The sequence below is a fragment of the Galeopterus variegatus genome, unplaced genomic scaffold (assembly GCF_000696425.1).
Source record: "Galeopterus variegatus unplaced genomic scaffold, G_variegatus-3.0.2 Scaffold3525, whole genome shotgun sequence".
Classification (NCBI taxonomy): domain Eukaryota; kingdom Metazoa; phylum Chordata; class Mammalia; order Dermoptera; family Cynocephalidae; genus Galeopterus; species Galeopterus variegatus.
This window is the reverse complement of record NW_007729636.1, coordinates 74,697-84,406: the sequence shown is the minus strand read 5'-3', so window position 1 is coordinate 84,406 and position 9,710 is coordinate 74,697.

Here is a 9,710-nt window from a genome sequence, read left to right as displayed (position 1 = left end):
GTTTGCAGATGACATGATCCTATATATCGAACAGCCTAAAGCCTCTACAGAAAAACTCTTAGAGGTAATAAATGAGTTCAGCACAGTAGCAGGATACAACATCAACACACAAAGATCAGTAGCATTTCTATTCACCAATAGTGAACATGCAGAAAGAGAAATCAAGAAAGTCTGCCCATTTACAATAGCCACCAAAAATATAAAATAGTTAGGAATTGAGCTAATCAAAGATGTGAAAAATCTCTATAATAGGAACTACAAACCACTCCTGGGAGAAATTAGAGAGGATACAAGAAGATGGAAAGATATCCCATGCTCTTGGATTGGAAGAATCAACATAGTGAAAATGTCCATACTACCCAAAGTGATATACAAATTCAATGCAATCCCCATCAAAATTCCAATGACATTTTTCTCAGAAATGCAAAGAACTATGCAGATATTTGTATGGAATAACAAAAGACCATGCATAGCCGAAGCAATGCTGAGCAAAAAAAATAAAGCTGGAGGCATAACACTACCTGACTTTAAACTATACAACAAAGCTATAATAACCAAAACAGTATGGTACTGGCATAAAAACAGACACACTGATCAATGGAATAGAATAGAGAATCCAGAAATCAATCCACACACCTACAGCCCTCTGATCTTTGACAAAGGCCCCAAGCCTATACACTGGGGAAGAGACTGCCTCTTTAGCAAATGGTGCTGGGATAACTGGATATCAATAAGCAGGAGAATGAAACTAGACCCATACCTTTCACCATACACTAAAGTCAACTCAAAATGGATTAAAGAATTAAATATACACCCTGAAACAATAAAACTTCTTAAAGAAAACATAGGAGAGACACTTCAGGAAATAGGTCTGGACACAGACTTCATGAATAAGACCCCAAAAGCACGGGCAACCAAAGGAAAAATAAACAAATGAGATTATATCAAACTAAAGAGCTTCTGCACAGCAAAAGAAACAATTAACAGAGTTAAAAGACAACCAACAGAGTGGGAGAAAATATTTGCAAAATATACATCTGACAAAGGATTAATATCCAGAATATACAAGGAACTCAAACAACTTTACAAGAAAAAAACAAGCAACCCAATTAAAAAATGTTTGTTATGATGAATATGCTAAGTATACTGATTTGATCACCACATACTCTACACAAGTATTGATAGTTTACTCTGCACTCCACAAATACGTATAATCAATTGTTTCAATAAAAAAAAAACAAAATAATGTTCTATGTTAAAATTTCTTTTGTTTCCTATATAAAATAGATTTCATAAGTACATTCTTCCTGTGAGTCTTTAGATTAAGACACCTTTTCCCTTTCTGCATCTTTACTGGTTCCTTGATTTCTGATGTTGGGAATGTTGTTTGATTGTGGTTTTTTTTTTTTTTTTTTTCCTCTTTCTTTCTTTTTTTTTTTTTTTTTAACTAATTTTGAAAGAAGGAGATCTATTCAGGCATGGTATGTGCCAACAAATCTCTGTGCAATCTGCCTTGGCTTCCCTCACTGCCCATTTGGCTGTTAGTTCAATCTTGTGTTCAGGCAAATAGTTTGGGCAGGAAGGGAAGGGAGAAAGAATAGTTCAATATGTTTTATATTGAACTCATTTTCAGGCATGCATTCATCTGCTTTAACTTTGCTGACTTGAAATGGGATTCTCACTAATTCCTAGTGCCTGATTCTTTATCACTCTGTGCCTAAATTTCCCAGTGTTTTCTTTGTGCAGACAGCAGAGCTCTTCCTATTTCTTCATTGCTCTGTTCCCTACTTAGCTCACTTTCAAAATTACTTCATTATGGAGACATAACTCCCGGGATGCAATGCTTACTGTTTTATAAGAAAGGGAGATAAGGATGATATATGTCTATGAATTTATGTCTGGTACGTTGGGAGTAGAGAGAAGTATGAAGAAATACACTTTAACCCCAAAATATAGGACTGTATGTTAGAGAAAGAACTGCCTAATTTTTCTGGTTCATAGTAATGTAAACAGAATTTGAATTCAGGTCTGTTTGATTATAATGTCCTAGCTTGGTATAGTAGATACTGCTCCTAGAAGCTAATCCATTGCCTTGAAAATGTAGAACCAACAACTTTTCTATCCTTTTTATAGTACTAGATACTCAAAAGAGAAAGGCATATTCCTAGCCCTGGAAGATAGAAACAGCCACACATATAATAAAAGCACAACTTGCATGGTAATCTCTACAATATAGACAAGGTAAAGGATAAAGTTTTCTAATAGAAGTATTTAGATGATCGTTCCTGTAATACAGTAAACTCCTCCTTGTATAGAATACTATTAAGAAATGGAGTATTTCGGGTAAACAAGAGCTGCAGGACACTAGGTGTGGTCTGATTCATGCCGAGACAGCAGGAGTATCACTCCCTTTTGTCTGGACATTATAGTCCCATTAATTCAGCCCCAGATCAAATTATCCTCTGGGCAGCCTCAACACACTGATGACTCATGTTGGGCGTGCAGTCAAATGAAATTGCTAATCCCTCTCACACGTGCAGCTGTTTAGCCACATCTCCCCCAACCTGGCTTGGTGTAGTGCTTCTTAGAGGCTGAACACTGTGTTTCTATATTCTCTAAAATCATTTCATTTACAAAAGTGGAAATTTCACACAGTGTATATTCATCATGACATAGGGATGAAAGAAGCTTTAGCTATTACTAATTTGCCCTTTACAGCTAAAAGACTATGTAAATTAGAGAGAGATGCAAAAAATTAGTTTCCCCAACCTGCTCACATCTAACAAATCAACAGTTTTCTACTGTCCTCCTTCTAAACAAAGAGATGGCATAAATTCTCTGCATCCATATTTTCTCTGTAAAGGTCCCAGCTAAGGAACTTGGGGGAACTAAGACAAAGCAGAGAGACACTTAAGGCCCTCTAGGCTGGCCACCTACTGCACTTCAAACTAAATTCCAAATGTCAATATATTCCACCGGGAAAGATGGCCTCCTTCCCCTAAATGAATGGGCTACGCTAAGGGGAAACTAACATTTTCTGAGCATCTGATATATTTATTTACATTTAGGCTCTTTGTTTATGTATGCTATTTTATTTCATCATTATGACAGTCTTGTAAGTTATATATGACTCTCTGTTCTGTTACACTTCCTCCTGTGTAACAGAGATGTAAAAAAGAATTACTCAGTTACTCAAAGCACTATGTTATGCATTGAGAACCCAGAAGGACTGCACTTCAGTTAATTTCCCCATTAGGAGGAGAAAGCTGAATGTGACAGCTCCAATTCAAAGTTAGCTTCTCCCTTTTATTGTAAAGACAAGGAAGTTTCACAAGAAAATTCAGTTGATTTAATCATTGTAAAGAACACAAGGACATCAGCAGAGTTATGGCTAAGTATAGTTTTAACAATGGAAACTAGTAACATCAGTGAAATAAACAAAGTGACATTCCATAATGCAATTAGCAAAAGGTTAAGTTGATCCACCAACAAAAGCTTGTCCTTAGCAAACTCTTCCTACAGCAATTTCCTCAGTATGTTTACATAACAATCAAGTAACTTTCTCATCATATCAATCAGTAGGTTAACCTGCACCAAGGACATCTGCGCTTGGAGCCAGCAATTTTGCTGTGTTACAATTCTTTATCTACAAAACAGAAACTTTAGCCTGAGGAAAGTTTCCTGTCTTTTGCAAGCTTAACATTCCTATGTGTAATTTTAAAGAGTTAGGCTATACCTGAAACTACAGGGCTTTGGAAGCTAAGCCCTGTGAAATACATTTACTTTATTACCGTTAGTACACTCCACACTGTTTTATAATGAGAGAACCAGAGGTACAGGGAGAATAAGGATATTATCCCACACTACACAGAAAGTAAATGAAGAAGCCAGGATCTGATTCTCAAACTGTCTGTATTTAAGACCCAATCTATTCAAAAAACTATATAGATGACCCTTGCCAATGCATAGAAAGCAGGCAACTCTAGGAGAAAAGCTCTAGTATTGAAAAAGTGAATGAACGCCTGCAGTAAAGGGAAAATAATGATGTAGTATACTTATTTAAGTCTTAACGTCTAGAGCAATGACAAACTTAAAATAGATACTCAGTAAATTACTGCAAATTAATAAACAGCTAGGAAATAATCAAGTTTTTAAAAAAATTTTACCATTTAAACCTGTAACATTCAATTAATTAGTGGATACTTATTAAATTATTACTGTATGCAGTACCTTATGGGATATCATGGGATATACAGTAAATTAAGACAATCTGATTTCGGTGAAACCCAATATACATGACTGATATTGTCCAATTTAATCAAGTACCAAAATGTATAATACTGTTTGTTGATATTATATGTATTTAAAGATAGGGTGTGCTAAGTGATGTTTTTGGAAGGCATGGAGTATATGCTCATATGATATTAGCTTTAAAGGGTTGATAGAAGGTTAGTTTCTTTTATGGGAAAAAAAACATCATGAGGAAGGCATAGGTACAGGATGCTTAGGTGAAAGGAAGAAACAGAGATACAAGAGTGGTAGGAAGTAATTATAGAGGTTAGGGTAATGTTAGCTGCTGTAACAAACACACCCAAATTTATAATGCATGGAGTATCTTATTGGGAAGCTCTTAAGAAACAGATCCAAAAGTGTTGTGAGATTTCTAGTCACATTGCATTGACCAGAACCCAAGTATACAATCACACCTAATTAAAGGGAAGGTGGGAAATGTAGTCCATCTGTGTACCCAGGAAGAAGAGAAAGTGGTTTTGATGAATAGCTAGCCAGCTTCTGCAACAGAAATGAACTATTTTGAGAAAAAACACATAGAGGTGAAGGTTGAGAGATCTGATATATTTTCATTTTTCTTAATTGTAAAATGGAGCTAGTAACTCTTTTTTTTTTCCTTTTTTTTTGTCTTTTTTCGTGTCCAGCAACGGACCGCAACCCTCAGTGTCGCGCCCGTACCGGACCGGGACCGGCAACGGGATCGCAACCCTCGGTGCTGCGCCCACCCCTCACTCAGCCAGTGAGCGGGAACCGGTCTGTATGTGGGATCCGAACCCTCGGCGGGAGCGCCGCCATGCTCCTAAGCGGCGCAATGTAGCAGTGCACCACCGGGCCGGCCCAAGCTAGTAACTCTTGGTAGCATACTAATAGGGTTTTTTTTTAGGAGACTCAATGAGATAATGAATATACAAATGCTTTGAAAACTCAAATGGTTTCCAATTATTTTCATAGTATTGGGTTGGCTTCTCAAATGCTATAAAATTGCTATACTATAGCTATATAAGAGGACAGAGAATATGGAAAAAAAATCAAGAATCAATTTTAACAAGGAGTTTGGACTAGGAGAAAATAGAGAACTATCCTCTTAAGATTACTTCCTATTGATCCAAAAATTTTGCCAGCCATGTGTTAGGTACTAGATAAATATTTGTGGAATGAATTAATAGTGTCATATTCTCTTAGTACTCAGAAAATATATATACAAGTCATATATACGTAAGAGAATTTGGGGAGTGAATATGTGGGACAAAAGGAAGGAAGACAGAGAAATCAGGTAAAATAAGAGGCAATGTAGAAGGACCAAGAATGCTTTTGTGTATTATACTATTTTTGTCATGTTAACAAAATCATGAGGTATTATTTCATCTATTTTGTAGAGAATGAAACAAAAGTTCATAGAAAGTATGCAAGTTAGACAAGATTATATTGCCAGTAATTGGCAGAACCGGAGTTTGAACCTGAATCAGATTCCAAATTCATTTCTTCTTCCCTACTGTTCTCTGCTGCTATGAATTAGTGAGGTAGAAGTTTGAGAAATTGACCTTTTTAAAAGTTTCTTTAGTAAAGTCAGACTCTGAATTCTAGAGCTTGCAAGGCCATTAGAAACCAGCTAGTCAAATGTTGTCTTCTAACAGATGAGAAAATTGAGGACCAGAAAGGAGAGGTTCCTTGCTCAGGGTCAAAGAGCCTTTTAATGGCAGAGCCAGACATAGGAAAACGCAGTTCCCTAATTTACAGCCCATTACAAAAGTTTTGAGTAGGGAATTGTTTTTTAAAACAGCATGTGGTGTTGTAAAGTCACAAACCATATACAGCAATACTCATCAAGAAATTTCCCCTGTGGGATTTGTTTCCCCAGTGGGATTTTGAGGTGGGATTGTACCCCAAATTAGAGCTGAGTTAGCAGGTAGTTTCTGAATTAGGGTTACATGACTGGAGTGGTATGAGGGCTGTGTTAGCTAAGATTACAAGCAGACTCAGTTTTACACAGTAGTCAGGATTCAGTATTCTTACGTAAGTGACAGAATTGATTGCCTGGTGTGTTGAAAGGGACCCTGGGTCGAGAGTTAGGAGATCTGATTCTCAGGGTTCGTTGCCCCTGGTTACCTCCATGACCTTAGTCCTCACTTCACTTTTCTGTACCACAGTCCCTTCTGTTACTCTTCACTTTGCAAAGTAATCCCAGATAGGAACCGATGTATGCACTGTCTTCTAGGCTACTTGTGTAATTACTGAAAAATTAATTAATATACTGGAGCAAACAGCTTCTCTCTTACCACCACTGCTACCCAAAATGTGTACACACACACACAAATATAAAAGAATACTTACCTGGTTCAGACAGACTCAATTATAATGCAAATGCAAGCTTTGGATATGCTAATATTTTTATTAAGACAGACATACTAACAGACCTTATATGTGCTAAGGGGACACTCCAAACAAGCTAATAATGATAGTAATGAACTACAATGTACTGATCGCCCCCAGTGCTTATTTCAATAACATGTATTATCTCATTTCTTTCACAATAATTCTATGAGCTGGATACATTACATTTTAGGAAACCAAGGCTCAGGTGCCACCTCTTAATGAATATCACACAGTGTGGAGACTAGGTACTGTCCTGTCACCCTTTTACTCAAAACACTATACTAGTGGTACTAATTGAATTCCCTGTCAGCATCACCAGAGAGCTTATTAGAAATGTAAATTATTAGCCTCTCCAAGACTCCTTGAATCAGAATCTCTGGGTCTGAAGCCTGGATTCTCTGTTTTAATAATCCCTTCTGGTAATTCTGATTTGAGAGATGCCGTAGCACAGTGATTATGGCATGCAGATCATTTGTTAAATGCTGTGAAGAAGGAAACTCAATATATAGGCTAGGCTGAAAGGGAAAGTTGAGGGGAAAAAAGGTGCTAAATTAAGGACGTTTCTGTGTTTGTGAGAACTTGGGATGACAGTGCATGGAGACCAGAAATCGCCTGGATCACAACCCATTATTTCTGGATTATTTTTCAATTTTTGGTTCTGAAATAAGTATAGATTCACAGGAGGTTGCAAAGATAGTACAGACAAATCCTGTGTACCTCTCACCCAATTTTTCTTAAGGTTACATCTTACATAACTAGTAAAATATAAAAACCAGGAAATTGACATGGGTACAATGTGTATGCAGAGCTCTACGTCATATTTATCACATGTGCAGATGCACATAACCATCCATGCAATTAAGATACTGAACCATGCCATCCCCGCAAAGATCTTCTCAAGCTACCCCTTTAGAATCACAACCATTCCCCTCTCCCTACCATCTACTTCTCTGTTCTCCATCTCTGTAATTTTGTCATTTAGAGAATGTCACATAAATGGAATTATATAGCATATGACCTTTTGACAATAGCTTTTTTTGTTTTTCACTCACCATAATTCCCTTGGTCTCCATCCAAGTTATTGCATATGTCAATGGTTCATTCCTTTTTTATTGCTGAGTCATATTCCATGGTATGAATATACCACACTTTGTTTAATCATTTACTCATTGAAGGAAAATTTGGGTTGTTTTCAGTTTTTGACTATTAAAAATAAGGCTGCTATGAACATTCTCATACAAGCTTTTGTATGAACATGATTTTTCATTTCTTTGAAATAAATGCCCCAAAATACAATTGCTGAGTTATATGGCAAGTATATGGTTAGTTTTATTTTTTAAGAAACTGCTAAGAGGTTTTCTAAAGAGACTGTACCACTTTATACTCCCAACAGCTACGTATGCAAGATCCAGCTTCTCTGCGTTCTCCTCAGCATTTGGTGCAGTCATTGTTTTATTTTAGCTCTTCTTATTGGGACATAGTGATATCTCATAGTGTCTTAATTTGCATTTCCTTAATGGCAAAGATATTAAACAACTTTTCACGTGCTTATTTGCCATCCTAATATCCTTTCTGGTGAAATACATCCTCTTCTGTTCATGTCTTTTGCCCATTATTCTAACTGGATTATTTGTTTTCTTACTGTCAAATGTTGGGTGTTTTTTACATATTCTAGATACAAGTCCTTTGTCAGATACGTGGTTTGCAAATATATTCTCCTAGTCTGTAGCTTGTCCTGTCATTCTCTTAATAGGATCATTCTCAGAACAATTTTTTTTACTTTTGACAAAGTCCAATTTACCAAATTTTTTCTTTTAAAGATAGTGATTTCGGTGCCATGTATAAAACTCTTCACCAAGCCCTAGGTTCCAAAGATTTTCTCCTATGTTATTTTCTAAAAGTTTTATAGTTTTATCTTTTAGATTTAAATAAACAGATGAACCATTTTGACCTTGATTATTTTTTTAAATTTTACTGTGAATAGATTTTGAACAGATACACAACCAGAAAAACATTTATAATGATTCTTTAAACCCATCATCTAGATTTAACTATTGGTAACATTTTTCCTTATTTACATCATCTTTTTTAGTTTTGCTGAATTTTTTAAAAAGATATATTAGATATGATATTTGACCACTCAGTATCTTAGAATATATCTCTAAAAAGTAGTTTCTTCCTGTGGAAAGATTATTAATACATACAATAAAATTTATTATAATTTTATCAACATAATTTAATACCATCCTACTTCATATTCAGCTTTCTCTAGTTGTCTCAAAAATATGTTTCACAGTTGCTTTCTTCACATTAGGATTCCATCAGGTTCACTCACTGCATTTGATAGTTCAGTCTTTAAAGTATCTTTTAATCTAGACAATTGCCCCATTGCCCCTCCTTCCTTTCTTATGACATGGCATTGGTTTACTGAAGAGACTGGGGCTGTGGTCCAGAACATCTTGATCTTCAAAGTGTGGTATAAAAGCAGAGTGATCAGGTAAGTTATGATGAAGAGCTTGGAACAGACTGGGCTGAGAAAGTGAACATGAAGGTAGCAGTGAAAATCTGACAAGTTCAATTCAATCTGATGGATATTTACTCAGCAATTGAACACTTATTTCATGTAAAGTACTGTTAGTCATTTTGGCAAATCCAAAAATTAATAAAGCACTTCTTTCTCTCTAGGAGGCAAAGTGATATCCTGAGACAGAAAATGTGGTAGAAAGAATTAAGAGAGGACTCCCGGGGGAAGGGATTTTAGCTATCCAGAAAAAAGCTTGATTTTTTTTTTTATTATAAATGTTTTATTGAACCACACGGAATGTACATATTTTGGGGGTATAGAGTTATATTTTAATACACGTATGCAATGTGTGATGATTTCATCAGTGTGATTAGCATATTAATCATTGCAAAACAATCATTTCTTTCTGATGTGAACATTTGATCTCCTCTCTTCTAATCGTTTTATGATATGCAGTAAATCATTGTTAATTATAGATTATTTGGTCAACTGTACACCTTATTTTTTCTAGTTGTAATTTTGT